Here is a 15,956-nt window from a genome sequence, read left to right on the forward strand (position 1 = left end):
CTGAGTACAAGGGGAGAATGACGTCCCGGGATTTGCTTGAGAAGCATCTATGGATGCAAGCCAGCGTTTTGGTCGCTTTACTAGCCGCAGCATCGCACTGCAGGCTCATGTTCATCTTGTGGTCAATGATGACCCCCAAGTCTCTTTAGATTTATGAGAATGGGATGAGATACTGTATCGAAGGCCTTCCTAAAATCCAGGAGAATGACATGCACCTCTACTCCTGTGTCTAAGCGTTTTGTGACATGTTCATAAAATGAAACCAGATTGGTCAGGCATGATCTATCTGCTACGAATCCATGCTGGTTGCCCTGCTGCATTATTTTTCCCATTGGACTACCACAAATATGATCCTTAATAATCTTTTCAAAGGCTTTTCCAAGGATGAAGGTGAGACTGACTGGCCTATAATTACTTGGATCCTCCTTCCTTCCCTTCTAGAAAATAGGGACAACGTTGGCCCTTTTCCAGTCCTCCGGGACCTGACCTGAGCACCGCGAGTGTTCAAACAGCCGTGCCAGTGGTTCTGCTATGACACCGGCCAATTCCTCCAGTACTCTCAGATGCATCTCATCCGGGTCTGCCACCTTAAACACATCTAGTCCATCCAAGAGACATTGCACCAAGTCAGTGTCAACAGTTGGTGGGCTGGTGTCCTTCTGATGCCCATCTAAGAACCCGTTAGGAGATTTATCTTGACCCTTGTTCAAGACACTGAGGCAAAAAACTCATTGAAGAGCTCAGCTTCGTCCTCCCCTGTCTGTCACTAATTGCTCCTGCTTGTTCAGTAGGGGTCCTATGCTGCCCCACATCTTCTTTTACTCCCTACATACCTAAAAAAAGACCTTTTGTTGTCTTTAATTTGTGTTGCCAGCCTCAGCTCTAGTTTCTTTGGCCTTTCTGACTGCCTCCCTGCAAGTGCGGGCCAAGTAGGTATACTCCTCCTTGGTAGGTCCCACTCCCTATATGCCTCCTTTTTTGTCCTTAGGCTCCCCTGGATTTCTCTGTTTAGCCAAGGAAGTTTTTTGGCCCCTTTCCCCCCTTTCCCTCGCACTGGGATTATCTCCCTCTGTGCCCAAAGGCTTGCTTCCTTTAGGAATGACTCCCTGGACTCCCCTCTCGCCAATACTCCTATCCTGCAGTGCGTCATTGACTAAGCTCCTGAGCCCACTGAAGTTAGCCTTCCTAAAGTCAAGCACTTCCACCCTACTAGTTATCTTACCCACTCTATGCTATATTGTGAATTCGATTGATTGGTGGTCACTGTCCCCAAGGTGACCACAAATCTGGAGCTCCCCTACCAGGTCATCCCCCATAGCCAACACCAAGTCCAGTAAGGCACTCCCCCTAGTGGGACTAGATAACTCCTGCGTTAAGTGAAGGTCCTGTTCGCAGGTTAAGAACCTACGTGAATGGTTGGATTTGGCTGACTGCTCCTCCCAGCAGATGTCAGGGTAGTTTAGGTCCCCCGTGACAACCACGTCCCTAGACTGTACGGCCTCGAAGAGCTGCCTCAGGAATTCCAAGTCTAGCTCTTCCTCTTGGTGTGGTGGTCTATAGCAGACCCCCACCACCAACTCCCTTTCCCCTCGACTTCCATGTATCCTAACCCACAATGCTTCAACTTTCTCCTCCTCTGATCCCATTTTGATTACAGTAGATGTATAATGCTCCTTAACATAGAGAGCAGCCCCCATACTTTCCTCCCTACTCTGTCCTGTCTGTACACCCTATATCCCTCAATGCATACTGCCCAGTCATGGGTAGGGTCCCACCAGGTTTCTGTTAGCCCCACTATATCAAAGTTATCATCTGTAAGCAGGAGTGTGAGTTCTTACTGCTTGTTTCCCATGCTCCTATCATTAGTATAGAGGCACTTAAGCCCTCTGAATGATGCCTTTGGTACCCCTCGTTCTGATGCCCAATGGGCCGCTTAGTACTTACCTGGGTTGTACTGTTGCATGTCTTGTACTATGCAGGTCCTAGATTCCCTCCACCTTCTGCCTCCCCGTCCCCCGTCGAACCTAGTTTAAAGCCTGATGTAGGAGATCAGACAATCTGTAAGAAAAGAGACCAAAGTGTTCCTTCCTTACTTTGTGTCCTTTAGTGAGTTCAGGCCTTGCAGTTTGACCTTGGCATGTGCACTCCCCTCCTGATGTTTGCTGCCCCTTGGGTTCAAACAGCACATTCAAATCCTCTATGTTATGTATTGTTTCAGATTGTGTTTCATCAGGCACAAGGTGCCATCCTGCAGCATACAAACACAAGAAAGAGCTAGGGCCTGTCCCCAGCCCCCAAATTCTCAGCAGGGGCACTACCTGCCTTGAGCCATCTCATAACTGCAGGGCTTGCACCAACCGATCAGTGAGATCTAGGCTTAATATACTATTGCTTGAGAAGAATTTGGAGTTTCCTCGTCCTAGGCAATTCCTAGAAATTCTTTTGTAGGCCAGTCCAGTCCTGATACAGTATTCAGCACAAATAGGAGTGAGTCTCATATCCACTGAAGTTAACAGGAATTACGTCAATAGATGCTAGGACTGAATTTGGCACAGAGAACATTAAAAAAAACAAACAAAACACAGCTGGCAAAAATTCCATTTCCTGCTTTGCTATCAAAAAAATCTACTGGCATGAACTTTGCTCCTGAGCCATTTTGCAATGATATGTGGATCCAGAAAAACCTGTCTTTCCCCAAATCCAGAAGCTCAGTTATCTGAAAGAATGCTCCCTGGCTCCTTTGTAACTGAAGGTTGCTGTCGATACTCAGAATGAGTTGCATCACATTGTGCTTACACTATTTAGCAGCTGATGTGCAAGTGAGGAGTAGACTGTTAGCTGACCAGATAGGGTCCATACAGCATGTTCATTGCACTCAAACATAGCTCTTCTCTTTACTCTTTGTTCCATTTTCAGATTTTCATTAAGGAAATTAGAGAGCTTTTCCTAGCCTGTGACAGAAACAAACATGTTTGTGATTCACACAGAAGAGATTACTGATCCCCAGTCTTAACCTGTGATGAAAAGCACCAATCGTTTGTACAAACTCTACTGGTGTTACAGTCAGGCATGCTGCTGCTAACCTGTTTGTTAACCTGGTTCAGCCTGAAGTTCTGAGTCTTCCCCAGTCTTGGCTAACCTAAAAAAATGTCACTTGCAAATGTTCCTTGTCCTTTTCCTAGATCATTATAATAAATATATTAAATGACCCTGGCCTATACCCAAGATCATTAATAATATATTAAATGACCCTGGGCCTAGTAGGAAACATTGAGGCACTCGAACTTTTTACCACAATGAAAATTAACTATTTATTCCTACTTTTTCTGTTCCTCAGCCAGTTTCTAATCCAGGTCAAACTCTGTGCCTCTGATTCTATGCTTAATTGTAATAGCCTTTGGACTTTTTAAAAGTTCAAATTAATGAGAGGCAGAGATTTTTTAGGGTGATATCTTTTACTGGATGATTGGAAGAGATTTTAGACAAGGTTTAAAGCACAAGGTACCCTGCTTAAGTGTGGGGGAAAGAACAGGCACAGCTTGAGCTAGGTATGAGGTAGAATAGTGGTGCTCTCAACCTTTTGGCCCCGTAAGTCAGATGAGTTCTACGGGCTGGATCTGTGGGGTTGCTGCTCAGATCTACCCCTCCTCCCCTCTGAGATCTGACCCTGCACTACCCAGATCTGGACTTGTGCTGCCCAAATTGGGTCTAGCACTTCCAGGTTCTGTTTCATCTGCCAGAATCCCACTTTATCCTACCCTGTGTACCTAATTTAGTGAGCAGGCCTATGCCATCCAGCCCACAAGGCTCCCTGTGGGTCCAGAAATTTGGCAGCATGAAAGTGGCAATTAACGCTGCCACCACTCTTCCACTGCCAAATTTTCAGACATGTGGGGAGTCTGGTGGGCCAGATGACATGGCTCCACAAGAGCACTCCTAAGATAGAACAATGGCTTACGTATAACTCTCTATGTAAATAAAAGGAATGGAGGAAAGCTGCCAAATAGGACCAAAGTAGTAGTGTCAGCAGTAGCTGAAAAACAAGAGAACAAAAGAAAGGACTGTGCATCACTATTTCAAATGGTAAAAACTTTAAAATTACAGCAAGTATCTGGAGAAGCAAGCCTGCTACTTAACAAAAGTTTGTCATGCCCCTCTGATTTAATTAGCCTACAAGGTGCAGATCTGCCCTGCCTTCTGTCATTACATAGAGTTTACCTGCTATCTTTGTTACTTTCTCTGCATTTCACAGATGCTAATGACCTTCTTCCCTCTTGAATGGTTTTGCTTTTTACCAATCAGTTTATTCTCTCCACTGCACTCCTTTATTATTTTCTTCATTTATTATTTTACTGGCAAAGTCTAAGAATTCTAATAGAGTGGTGAGGCACAATTTTCCTTTGCTGAAGCCATGCGCATTATGATTTTATCATATGATAAAATATGATTATCCTGGAATGTTATCATTCTGATTATCATTTCAGTCCATTTATATGTATAGATATAAGGTGGTCTTTCTGCAATTCTCCAGTTAATTCCCAGTGCCTTTTTTAACACCTGTGAAATTTGCTATCCTCCAATCCTTTGGCATGACAGCTGATTTTTTTTTTTTTTACAAGAGATCGCATACGTTTGCAGGAAGCTCAGCCATATGGCTCTTAAGTTCCAAGGTGAATAATCTTGGGGGTGGCTGATTTCTTGCTTTGAAATCTGTAAGTTTCTTCCAGCATTTCTCCTTCTGACACCTCCATCTCTCATGGTATTTCATCTTTATTTATCAGAAACTGTGGGTTTGTAATAGGGATCTAGATAAGGAGTGCCAAGCTGAGTGACTTATTAAATATAAGGAGATGTTTTCTGCACACGTGGTGGTCAGGTTTGTCTGAAGTCTGCTGAGAAGGTTGTGGTGTGTGTGTGTGATGTCTTGAAGTAATGATCACTGAAAAAGAAGAGTACTTTTTAATATCCTAAAATGTTTCTGCAGTGTACAACCAGCCCAAGCCAATCTTCACATACTCTTGGGCACATCACTGAGATAATAGGGTGGAATTTAAAACACAATATTATAAATAAACATACTTGCAAAAATGATCTTATTTCTCTCTCTTTGACTGTGAACTCATCCAAACTGCTGTGAATGTGCTTGCCAACATAGCTAATACTTTGAATGAACAATTTGCACTAAACAATTGCATTATTTACCAGGCATAATTTTCTGCTCTTGACTGGCTGTCTGAAAGTTTTGCAGTAGGAGAAGCATACTCAGCAAATGCTGCTGTTAATGCACAAGTCTCCCTGCTTACAAATTAACTTGAGTATTCATGGACAAAAAACACAGCATACAAAGCCACATTTGTCACTAGTAAACTCAAAGTGGTTAAAACAGGGTGGAACCGAAGAGCTTGTGGAAAGCTGCAAGCAGATTCAGTTTTTAGCTAGCTTTAACTTCAGCACTTTCTCAATTCGTTAGCTTAGGCTACTGAATGAGGACCCCCACCTCCCCCTCTTCTCTTCCATGGGATTTGTATTTTTGCTTGATCATCAGATGACTTGTATTGATATAAGGTGCACCTGTGCATTAACCTATAATAATGTGCATTAGCAAGAGACACCAATATAAATTAATAGGAGCAAAGCAAGCTATTGAATGTAAAGGAGGCAGGGAAGTGCTTGATATTATCTGTACTGCCTCCATCCTAATAGTTCTCAATAGTTCTCCTTCCCTTTTTTCTGATCTTACTGTGGGTGAATTTTGATAGACTCTCTTCAGCCTCTGAATGACTTCTGTGGGGTGGGGAGTGGGGAATCTGTGCTCCTTATATAAATGTTGGCCATCATTTTTGCAACCTTAATGGGCAACCAGCCCAGTATTTAAACCCAAAGCACTTGTGCTCTGGACAGGAGGCTAAATACCGTGGGGCAATACAACCCCCTGACTTTGCAATGTAAAGACCATAAACTAAAGGAAGCAGGGACTGATCCATGGGCTGATCCAGGATTTTGAAAATAGGGGTGGAGACTGTGTGGCACAGCCTCACATATAACTGGATATGGTTTTCTCCAGTTAAAGGGAACTAGAAGCTTTATGAATAGACTAAGGCCATATTTTCACTGTAAGGTCAGAGCAAAACCAAATACGAGGACTGGCATGTGCACTACTTGCTAGGTTATGGAGCAAGGTTAGAAAAAAGGCAACAGACTGGGCAACCCAGAGGCAAAAGCTTATAGTTAGAGCACAGCATTACAGAAAATTAGGGCTGGAAGGGACCTCCGGAGATCATCCAGTGGCTCTCAACCTTTTTTGTACCAGGACCTGTTTGTAAACGTCAATGGCCAGTTCTCCCCCCAGTGCCCCTCACTCCTGACCTGCTGCCCCCTGCGTGGGGGGCAGGTGTGTGGCATACAGGGGGCCCCCAAGCAACCCAAAACTGCTAGTCTGCAAGGGAAAAACCTTGGTTTCCCACATTTTTTCTCCTTTAAAGGAGAATCCAGTTTTAAAGTGTGTTGATCCATTTTTCAAGCTTGTTCGCAACTCTTTCAGATATTCTTGCCGGCCCAGGGCACAAGCACTTGGGGATTAGGCTGGGCGAGCGGGCGGGCAGGAAGGAGGCGGGAAGCCGAGGGGCCACTCAGGCGGCCCGGAGCTGCTGCCCCGCGGGCCGGGCCGGGCCGGGCCGGGAGGAGGAGGGGGGAGGCGGCCCGGGCAGCCCGGATCCCGCCCCGGGCCGCGCTGTTTGCGGAAGCGGCGGCGCTGCCCCACAGTTGCTCGGTGGCTGGGCGGCGGGAGCGGGTAAGCGGGGCCGGGCCGCGCACGTGGGGAGAGAGGCGGCCGCCCCCGGACAGACGCTCTCCTTCCCCTCTCGGTTGTGCCCGGCTCGCTGCGGGCCGCTCCGCTCCGCGTGTGCGGGGGGTGAGTGCCGAGCACCACACGGCTGAGGAGGACCGGCACGGCCCGGGCACCCGCTTGCGGGTCTTGTTTCCTGTCGCTGGAAGAGCGGCTGCAGTGTCAGACCCGGGAACTGTGTGAGAGGTGAGGAGGGGGACCTCCTTCCTGCGCCCTCGCTGCCTAGCGTCGCGGTGGGGGGAGCTGGACAGGTTTTGCTGCGCGAGGCGCGGAGGGGACCTGCTGCACAACCGCGTGCACTGGGAAGCGGAGCTGGTGTGGCTCCCCTGCCTAGCTAGCATGGAGGGAAGAGGAGCTTCCCAGTGCCAGACCCCGAGGGCACCTGCCCAACAGCTGTCTTGCATTCATTCACACGCTTGTCTTGTCGGCACTCGAGAGGGTTGTCTTGCCCCCTGCCCGGTTGAGAGAGAAGCAGGCTGCGGATGCAAGGCACTGAGGTGATCTGCTGAACAACGTCTTGCATTGGGAGCTGAGCTTTCCTTGGACCTGCTACCTAGTCGGGATAGGGTTAGCCAGGCTTTCGGATGCAAGGCACTGAGGTGACCTGCTGAAGTGTGTCTGTCTTGCATTCAACTCGAGCGCACCTAGGGAGTGGGTCGGAGAAAAGCTCGGCTTTCCAATGCGAGGCGTTCTTTAGCGGGTCACCTCCGTGCCTTGCGGTCACGGTCTTGATCCGCTGCCTTGTTCAGAAAGTTAGACAAGCTTTCAAAGGTGACCTGCTGAAGTATGTCTTGCATTGGGAAGCTGAGCTTTTCTTGGACCTGCTGAGTGTTGGGACGGAGTCGAGGTGAGCTTTCTGAGGCGAGACATGCTTCTGTGGGGCACCTCCATGTCTTGCATTTGGAAGCTTGTCCTAACTCTCTCCCAGCTATGCAGTGGGTCTAGACAAACTTTTGAACGCAAGGGACTGAGGCGACCTGCTGAAGAATGTCTTGCATGTGAAAGCTTGTGACTCTATCCCAAGCAGATAAGGCAAGCTTTTGAATCCAAGACTTTCTCCAGTAGGTCACCTCAATACCTTACTTTTGAAAGCTTGTCTTGACTGTATCCCAGATAGGCAGCGAGTGCAATAAAAGCTCAGCTTCCCAATGCAAGATGTTCATCAACAGGTCCTCTCAAAGTATTGCATTCAGAAGCTTGTTTCCACTCTATCCCAACTAGGCAGTAGGTCCAGTAAAGGTGTCATCTTAAGAAATTCTTGCCTTTCTCACAATTCCTAGACCCTCACTGCTACAGCATCGCTCTAACACTATAACATCTCTTCCAGGAAGAGAAAACAAGCGGCAAGTTTATTATAAAAAACAAACAAACAACCCCCCCCCCCCCCCAGCTCCACACATCTATCGCCTAAGGGCCGTGCAATGTGTTTAAATTAAAGCTGGATAGCAACCAGCTATGGAGTTGTTGCACATTTTCAAGCACTAACTTTATAGCTGGTTAGCTCTCTTTATAGCTGAATAGTGATTTTTTTTATGGTGTGAAAGCTACTTTGCACCTGTGGCTGGTCTAAATTTATTGCATGATTAACTAGTTAATTGTATAATTTATGTAAGCGTGTAGGAGGGGTCCTAAGAAATCCTTGCCTCTTGCATGGCATTGTGGGATGATCATTGTGTTCAGTATAGGGTCAGACATCAGTAAACCCAACTTGGTTTCATCTACAAAAGCAATTCATCTTGTGATTCAGAAAAGACTTGCGCAGAAGGACTTAATTCTTCAAGCAGCTTTGACTCTGCAGACTTTTCTTTAGTCTGCAAGGTAACACTGCTTCTCTTTCCTTTTCTCTGGGTCCAACAAGCTTTTCATTTTAGCTTTGTTGAGTGTCGAATGGTAACTACATGGAGGAGCTCAGTATGCCTTGTTGGCCATTTTCCCCTCCATTTGGCCCAACTTAATTTTTTTTTCTTGTGCACTTACTCTCCACTGCCCAGTAAGGTTGGGATGGGGGGAGATTGTGAATCTTTTTTTTTATTTTTTTATACAAAGACAGCTAGTTAAATGTCAGTTACAAACCTAGGCATTAAGCATCCATTTCATAGCACGGACAGCTTAAAGCTGAGGCCCTGTTTCCTGGAGAAATTCCTCTTATGATGCTTTGTGGAGTTGGGCAGGGAACTTGTAAATGCTTTAGCTCCATGAACTTAAGAACTTCAATGAGCTTTTTGGCCTGGAGTTTGTTAGTGTACGGTGTACAAGTGTACAGTGAGGCATGGGTCCCACTGGAGATGACACAATGCAGTGTTCTGGTGCAATAAAGGAGCAAAAAGGTGGGTCTGCTGCCTATATACAGGCTTCAGTCTTTTTTCTGTTGGACCATAAGGTTAGGAGGCATAGCTGGGCAGCTCCATGCCCTGAGCAGCCTTGAAAAACCCAGGGCAGCCCAAGCTGCCATGGTGCCACTGCAGTTGTAGCTATCTGAGCACCCTTCCCTTCTCCCCCTCTCTTCCCACTGCCCCCTCCCCAGCCCCCCACAGAGGCTATGCCCAGGGCTGCCCCCCTGGCTCCCCACTTTCTCCTTCCCACTTTAGGCTACTGCTCTTGCAGCAAACAGTGGTGAGGGCGATCTGAGTGTGGAATCTGGGCATGCTTCTTGTGAAGCGCTCACACCATCTCCCCCTGACATGAAGGCTGGATGGTGGGTCCTGAGGTATGCTGGCTCACTGCCTCCCCTTAGGGAGGTGCAAGTAAACAACAGAACTAGTGCCACCCTGCATGACTGACTTGGTTATGAGAGATCCACATTTTACTTGAAGGTAGGAGTTAGGAGATCTCTGCACACACCTGTGTGGAGAGAATCTGGTTGAAACTCAACTGGAGATTGAGACTGTCTGCAGGCACAGATCTGTCCTGCTTTCCCATTCTCCCCCCTTCAGAAACACCAATTCCAGGTCAAATCTGCTTTGATCCGCCCAGAAAATAGAAGACTTGCCACAGGGACAAATGTTTGATCACATTTTCAGGCAGCCCTGCCCAAATTATAATTCTATGATATACAGAAAATTAGGGTTGGAAGGGACCTTAGGAGGTCATCTAGTCCAACCTCCTGCTCAAAGCAGGACCATCTCCACCCCTGCAAAGGCTTTATCTAGGCTGGTTTTACAAACCTCTAAGGATGGACTTTCTGGGTAACCTGTTCCAGTGATTTACTAGCCTCCTAGCGAGAGAGTTTTTTCTGATATGTAACCTAAGCTTCCCTTGCTGCAACTTGAGACCACTGCTCCTTGTTGTCATCGATCACCACTGAAAACAATCCAGCTCCATCCTTTTTGGAACCACTCTTAAGGTAGTTAAAGGCTGCTATTAAATCCCTCCTCAGTCTTCTCTTCTTCAGACTAATAAACCCAGTTCTTTCAGCCTTTACTCAGAAGTCATGCGCCCCAGCCCCTTAACCATTTTTGTTGCCTCCTGCTTGACTTTCCAATTTATTCATATCTTTTCTGTAGTGGAGGCGCGGGGGCCCAGAACTGGGCACAGGACTCCAGCTGTTGCCTCACCAGTGCCGAATAGAAGGGAATAAACACTTAACTCACTCTGCTGGCAATGCTTTTACTAATGCAGTCAAGTATGCCATTAGCCTCCTTTGCAATGAGGGCACGCTGTTGGCACATATTCAGTGTATTGTCCACTGTAACCCCCAGATCCTTTTCTGCAGAATTGCTACTTAGCCAGTCAGTCCCCAGCCTGTACTGGTGCATGGGCTTGTTCTGTCCTAAATGCACAACTTTGGACTTGTCTTTATTGGCTTACTGTCCTGGTATCACCCAGAACAGTTCCTCTGGATGAGATTTTGTATATATTCAGAGAGAAGAAAATTTCTGCTGCCTTGACAGCCTTGCACATATTTTTATAAGCTTGATTCTCCTACATCAAGCCAATTCCAACCACTCCCTCTTACCCCTTCCCCTTTCCTATACATCAGCCTCTTCCTCTGTTCCCCACCCTTTAGCTGTTAGTCATTGCCTTCCAAATTATTCTGTATCCACCTTCCCTTCTGGCTTTGAAACTTGACTCTCCTTATTCTTCTCCTCCTTGCAGTCACTCCCCCTCATTCTCAGCAACTTCAAACGCCAGGGTGACATCTCACTTGATCTTTCAGCTTCCTACCTCCTCCTTGTCACTGCCCGAAGATTTAGCCTTGCATAGATCTTCCCTTTAACTAAAATAGGCTTTTGCTTGTACTTTTCAGTCCTAAACATTGCTCCCTTCTCATCTCTAAATTGAGGTCTCTCTCTCTCGCTAACACCACTTCACCTCCATCACTGCTTGATAGCCCAGTGGTTCCACAATCACCAGTCCATGTCCATATCCACTACTTCTCTGTCATTCACACCCCCTCTGCCCTGCTCTCTCTTCTTTAAACCGTATTATCAGTTCAGCCCTCTCCACTGCCAGGAACTTTTTCATGTCTGCAGTATTCCACCATAAAACATGTCCCAGTACCCAGCTCCATCTCATCCCCTTCCCATTTGCTTTTTTCCCCCTTGCCAGCTGGGGGGCTGGGCATCTGGGGAGAGAACCTCATGTCTTTTCAGTTTCTCCATTGTAAATTCTGTGCTGCTTCCTGGTCCCAGTCGCATATTCATAACCTTTGACTCCTCAAGAAGCCTATCCCTCCTCTCCCATACAGGATTCTGTGAAAAGCACCTCTTTGGAAACAGAAAAGGACTTATGTGACCTCTCCAATCACACCCTGCTTGCCTCATTTTGTGCAGGCTAATGCACAAGGCAGTTGCAGTTGCTAAAATGCTATTTTGCATTCTTTAGTCTGACCATGCCATTTGCCCCAGTGGAGTCTGTAAGGGCTCCTCGCTTTCAGCCATGTCAAGCACATGTTCTGGTTCTTATCTTCTAGGCCCCTTCACTCCTTAGCAGTTCTTTATTTGTCTTGTCTATCATTTTGTCATGTTGCCTTGATTCTCTCTGCTCCAGAAATGTGATACCAACTTTTATCACCCATTGGTCTATTTCTTCCCAAAGCATCTTTGCATCCTTTCGTGCCATCTACCTTTCATGGGACGTCCTCCTCGAACAAGTTCATGACCTGCTTCCCAGCCCTTCAAATCTATTTTCAGGATAGCCCAACTATTTCACCAAGATGCCTTGGAAAACTAGAAACTTATTTGAGTTAATTTATGTCAGTAGTGACTCTAGATATTTCTCTGGCCAGCGTAAGCACTTTTTCTCGTTGTAGTTTTCTGTATCTTTCCTTCCTTGTTCCTTCAAATAGTGTGGTTACACCCTAGGTCTGTCAGCTGTGCTTAGTGCAGAGATCAGTACTGCTTTCCTAATCTCGTTCACATATTTCCTTTGTTGCAGGTCTTCTATGTAGAAATGCAGCCTGAAGTTAGAGGCAGGTCCTATACCATCTATCATGGGCCTAGGGGAAATCCTGTTCCATCCTCTTCAATGCCCAATAACATTAACATGCCTATTTTTGTAGCGCACCATCACCTTAACATTGAGGCTGTCACAGAAAGCAGCAAGTACTGCATCCAGTTTTGGGCTCCACAATTCAAAAAGGATGTGGAGAAGCTTGAGAGAGTCCAGAGAAGAGCCACGCGCATGATCAGAGGTCAGGGAAGCAGACCCTACAATGACAGGCTGAGAGCCCTGGGGCTCTTTAGCCTGGAAAAGCTCAGGCTCAGGGGTGATCTGATGGCTACCTATAAGGTTATCAGGGGTGACCACCAGTATTTGGGGGAACGTTTGTTCACCAGAGCGCCCCAAGGGATGACAACTAGGTCAAATGGTCATAAACTACTACAAGACCGTTTCAGGCTGGACATAAGGAAGAATTTCTTTACTGTCCGAGCCCCCAAGGTCTGGAACAGCCTGCCACCGGAGGTGGTTCAAGCGCCTACATTGAACACTTTCAAGAGCAAACTGGATGCTTATCTTGCTGGGATCCTATGACCCCAGCTGACTTCCTGCCCTTTGGGCAGGGGGCTGGACTCGATGATCTTCCGAGGTCCCTTCCAGCCCTAATGTCTATGAAATCTATGAAGTAGGAAGAGTTGCTATCCATCTTTTGCATCTTGATCACTCTTAAGTACCAAATGGTGGGATAGATCTTCCTCCCTTTTCATTAGGCCATCAGTCAATAAGTCCTCTGCTTGTTCAGAATGGTTCCTTAGAGACAGATGAAAGTGATCCATAGTTTCCAGTTTCCATGGGCAGGTGCAAAAATAGTTCCTCTAAAGTACCAGAGAGGTGTGCCCTGACTTCAAAAGAAATAAGTAAAAATCAGGCCATGATAAAAGTGTAAACTCCATCTGGACTATCCCAATCTACAGTTTAGTCCAAATACAAGAGCCAGAGTATACCCACTTATCAGTCTGGAGAAGCCAGTTACTCCAGTGGAGATCAATGGAGATACATTAGCAGGGGACTTGGTCCTCTGTCTGAAGTCCTCCTTAGCTATTTAGATTCTTCCTTATTCCCATTTCATTTTTATAAGGAGTCATTGTCGTCTTCTGTATCTGGCAACATGTGGAGAGCTGTTACTGTGGCTTTCCTAGCCCAATAAGTAGACAGTAAGCTATTGTTTTTTATTACAATTAGAAAGACATTTTTCTTCTCTCATGTGTGAACTACAGTACGTTTTCATCCTTTGCCCATCTTTGCTGTTTTTTAATGATATTAAACAACAAAATAAGACAACACTGAAAAACATGATCAGAGGCAAATGCTGAACATGAATTACAGATAATGTACAATTGGCAAAGATTTCTGGAGATGCAGCTTGATCATTAGCACTTATTCGAAGGGGGAGAAAAGGAAATAAAGATTCAGAGACTTCTGAACCCTGATGCTTATAAGTGCATGTCTGCTGATCATTTTCTCAAATCTCTGACCCTCTTTAACAAGCTTGTGCATTAAGAGAAGGCTGCTGCTAGAAATATCAGCTACAAAGATCTATCATTTACAAGACAGTGCAATCTGGATATTTCTTTTCCCCTACTCCCCCCCCCCCCCACACTTTTTTTTTGTCTTTTTCTTTTAAAGAAAATCTTAAAAGAGATTCTGAAATGGGGACTAGGTTCAGGTCTTCAGAGGTATTTGAGTACTGAATTTCCTGTTTATTTCAATGAGAACAAGGTGCCTAAATTCACATTTGAAGGTGTGGATCTGGGTGAGCTGGGAACAGACATTAAGCCAGGCAGCTTTTCATCTCCAGGTTGCCCCTTTGAGCATGGTCCAGGCTGCAAATGAATGAATATTGTTTTCATCTTGTGCTTATTGTTGCTCTTTGGCTTATCTAGGCAGTATTTGAACCATTCTAGGAAGGGTGCATAACTTGTTCTCAAAGAGTATTAATTGAGAGCTCAATGTCAAACTGGGAGGTAGTATAAAGTGGAGTTTTCCAGGTGGCTATCCTGGTACTGTTCTGTGGAGGTTACAGTAGAATATGAGTTAACACTATGTTGTTGTATTCTGGCATGTACTAACATGAGTTTCTTATGAAAGTCATAAAAAGTAATTCTTCCATTCAGTTCAATTCAGCACAATACTGGTGAGACTTTACCTGGAGAACTGTGTCCAGTTTTAGTTACCATGCTTCAAGGAAGATGTAGATAAATTGGAAAAGTCCAGAGGTGAACAACAAATGAATAGACATGGAGAAAACAAGAAATACAGGGTGCCTATACATACACAAGCATGGAGGGTGCTCCAGTGTACTGTAATTACAGCAAGTTGAAGCAGACTCAAGTCTGCTGGAGCATGGTAATATCATGCTCCAGCCAGCCTCCGCATTTCATGTATCAGTGTCCCCACGCTTCAGAAAGGTGGTGGGGGTGTTTTTTCTGAAGCTCGGTCAATGAACTTTAGTTCAAGTGCCCCCACTGCCAGTTTGAAGCATGGAGATGCTGATACATGACATGCTGTGGCACTTTAATTGGAGCGCCTCTCGGAGCCACTCCAATTAATGTGCTGTCCCTCCTACCCCCAGAGCATGTGTAAAAGTGCTCACAGTAAAAGATTGGAAGAATTGGGATTATTTAGTCTACAGAAAGGAAGACTCCAAGGGGAAGCATTTGAAAACTGCCTTTTAATACAAAAAGGTTTATTACAAAAGAACATGATGGTCAGCTATTCTTTGTGTCTGCAGAGAGCAAGACAAGAAGTAATTGGCTTAAATTTCAGCAAGGAAGATTTTAGGACATTAGGAAACATTTTCTAACTGTATTGGTAGTTAAACCCTGGAATAAGTTACCTGGAGAAGTTGTAGAAGCTCTGTCAAAAGTTTTTAAGTGCAGGTTAGGCAGTCACTTGGCTGGAATACCTTAGGTAGCAACGATCTGCCCTGAGTACTGGTTTAGACTAGATGATGTTGTGAGATCCCTTCAAGACCTCTCTTCAATTTCTGTAATGTATTCTGGCATCCAGCAACAGCCTTCAGTATTCAGTCACATGTGTGATAGACTTTCATAAATATTTCTTATGTTCCTCTTCCATCTCTCACAAAATGGTGAGACTTGAGTTACCAAGGTACCTGAAGTATATCAGCACCCCTGCTATTAGCTTTTTTGAGAGCAGGTTTTCAAAACTTCTGAGTTTTCATGAAGGCACCTTGCTGAAGTGGCTGGATTGAGTTCACTACAAAGTTTACTGCTTTCAGCATAAGCTGTAGGGCATTGAGCAAACATCTGGCCACTTCAGGGGGTGCCTTAAATGAGTACTGGGCTTTTCTGCTGTTTGAAGTGTAAATAGTCTGTTTTGAGGTCAGGCTCCCCTCCACATTCTGGATAAATCATCCTGCTACCTAGGAGATCCTGGTTAGTCTGCAAATTGCAGCTCTACCCTCCCCCTCTTCTGCTTGAGTTCAGACTAACATAGCTAGCTACAGTAAAAACTGTGTTAACCGGCACTTTATTAGCCAGAAAACTCTATTAACTGGCATCCGAGCGACACGGCAAAAGTGAAACCATAAGTACCACTTCCAGAGGACTTCCTGTTTCGCCGCGGTGAGCTTTGTTTTTCTTTGCCACTTTTTTGGCCCACAGCCCAGGGCAAAGCAGCCTGTGCGGGGGCCCCCCTCCCTGTCCCCTGG

General features: G+C 45.8%; 1 protein-coding gene across 1 annotated transcript in view; it reads left to right on the forward strand.

Annotated features, from left to right (window-relative positions):
• Positions 1-6,698: 6,698 nt before the first annotated feature.
• Positions 6,699-15,956, forward strand: part of CRACR2A (calcium release activated channel regulator 2A) — a 108,149-nt gene continuing 98,891 nt past the window's right edge. The window contains exon 1 of the mRNA XM_006265403.4: positions 6,699-7,030. The gene's annotated coding sequence lies outside the window, so the exon portion shown is untranslated. The remainder of the gene's footprint in view (positions 7,031-15,956) is intronic.

Source organism: Alligator mississippiensis, chromosome 4, assembly GCF_030867095.1.
Source record: "Alligator mississippiensis isolate rAllMis1 chromosome 4, rAllMis1, whole genome shotgun sequence".
NCBI lineage: Eukaryota > Metazoa > Chordata > Crocodylia > Alligatoridae > Alligator > Alligator mississippiensis.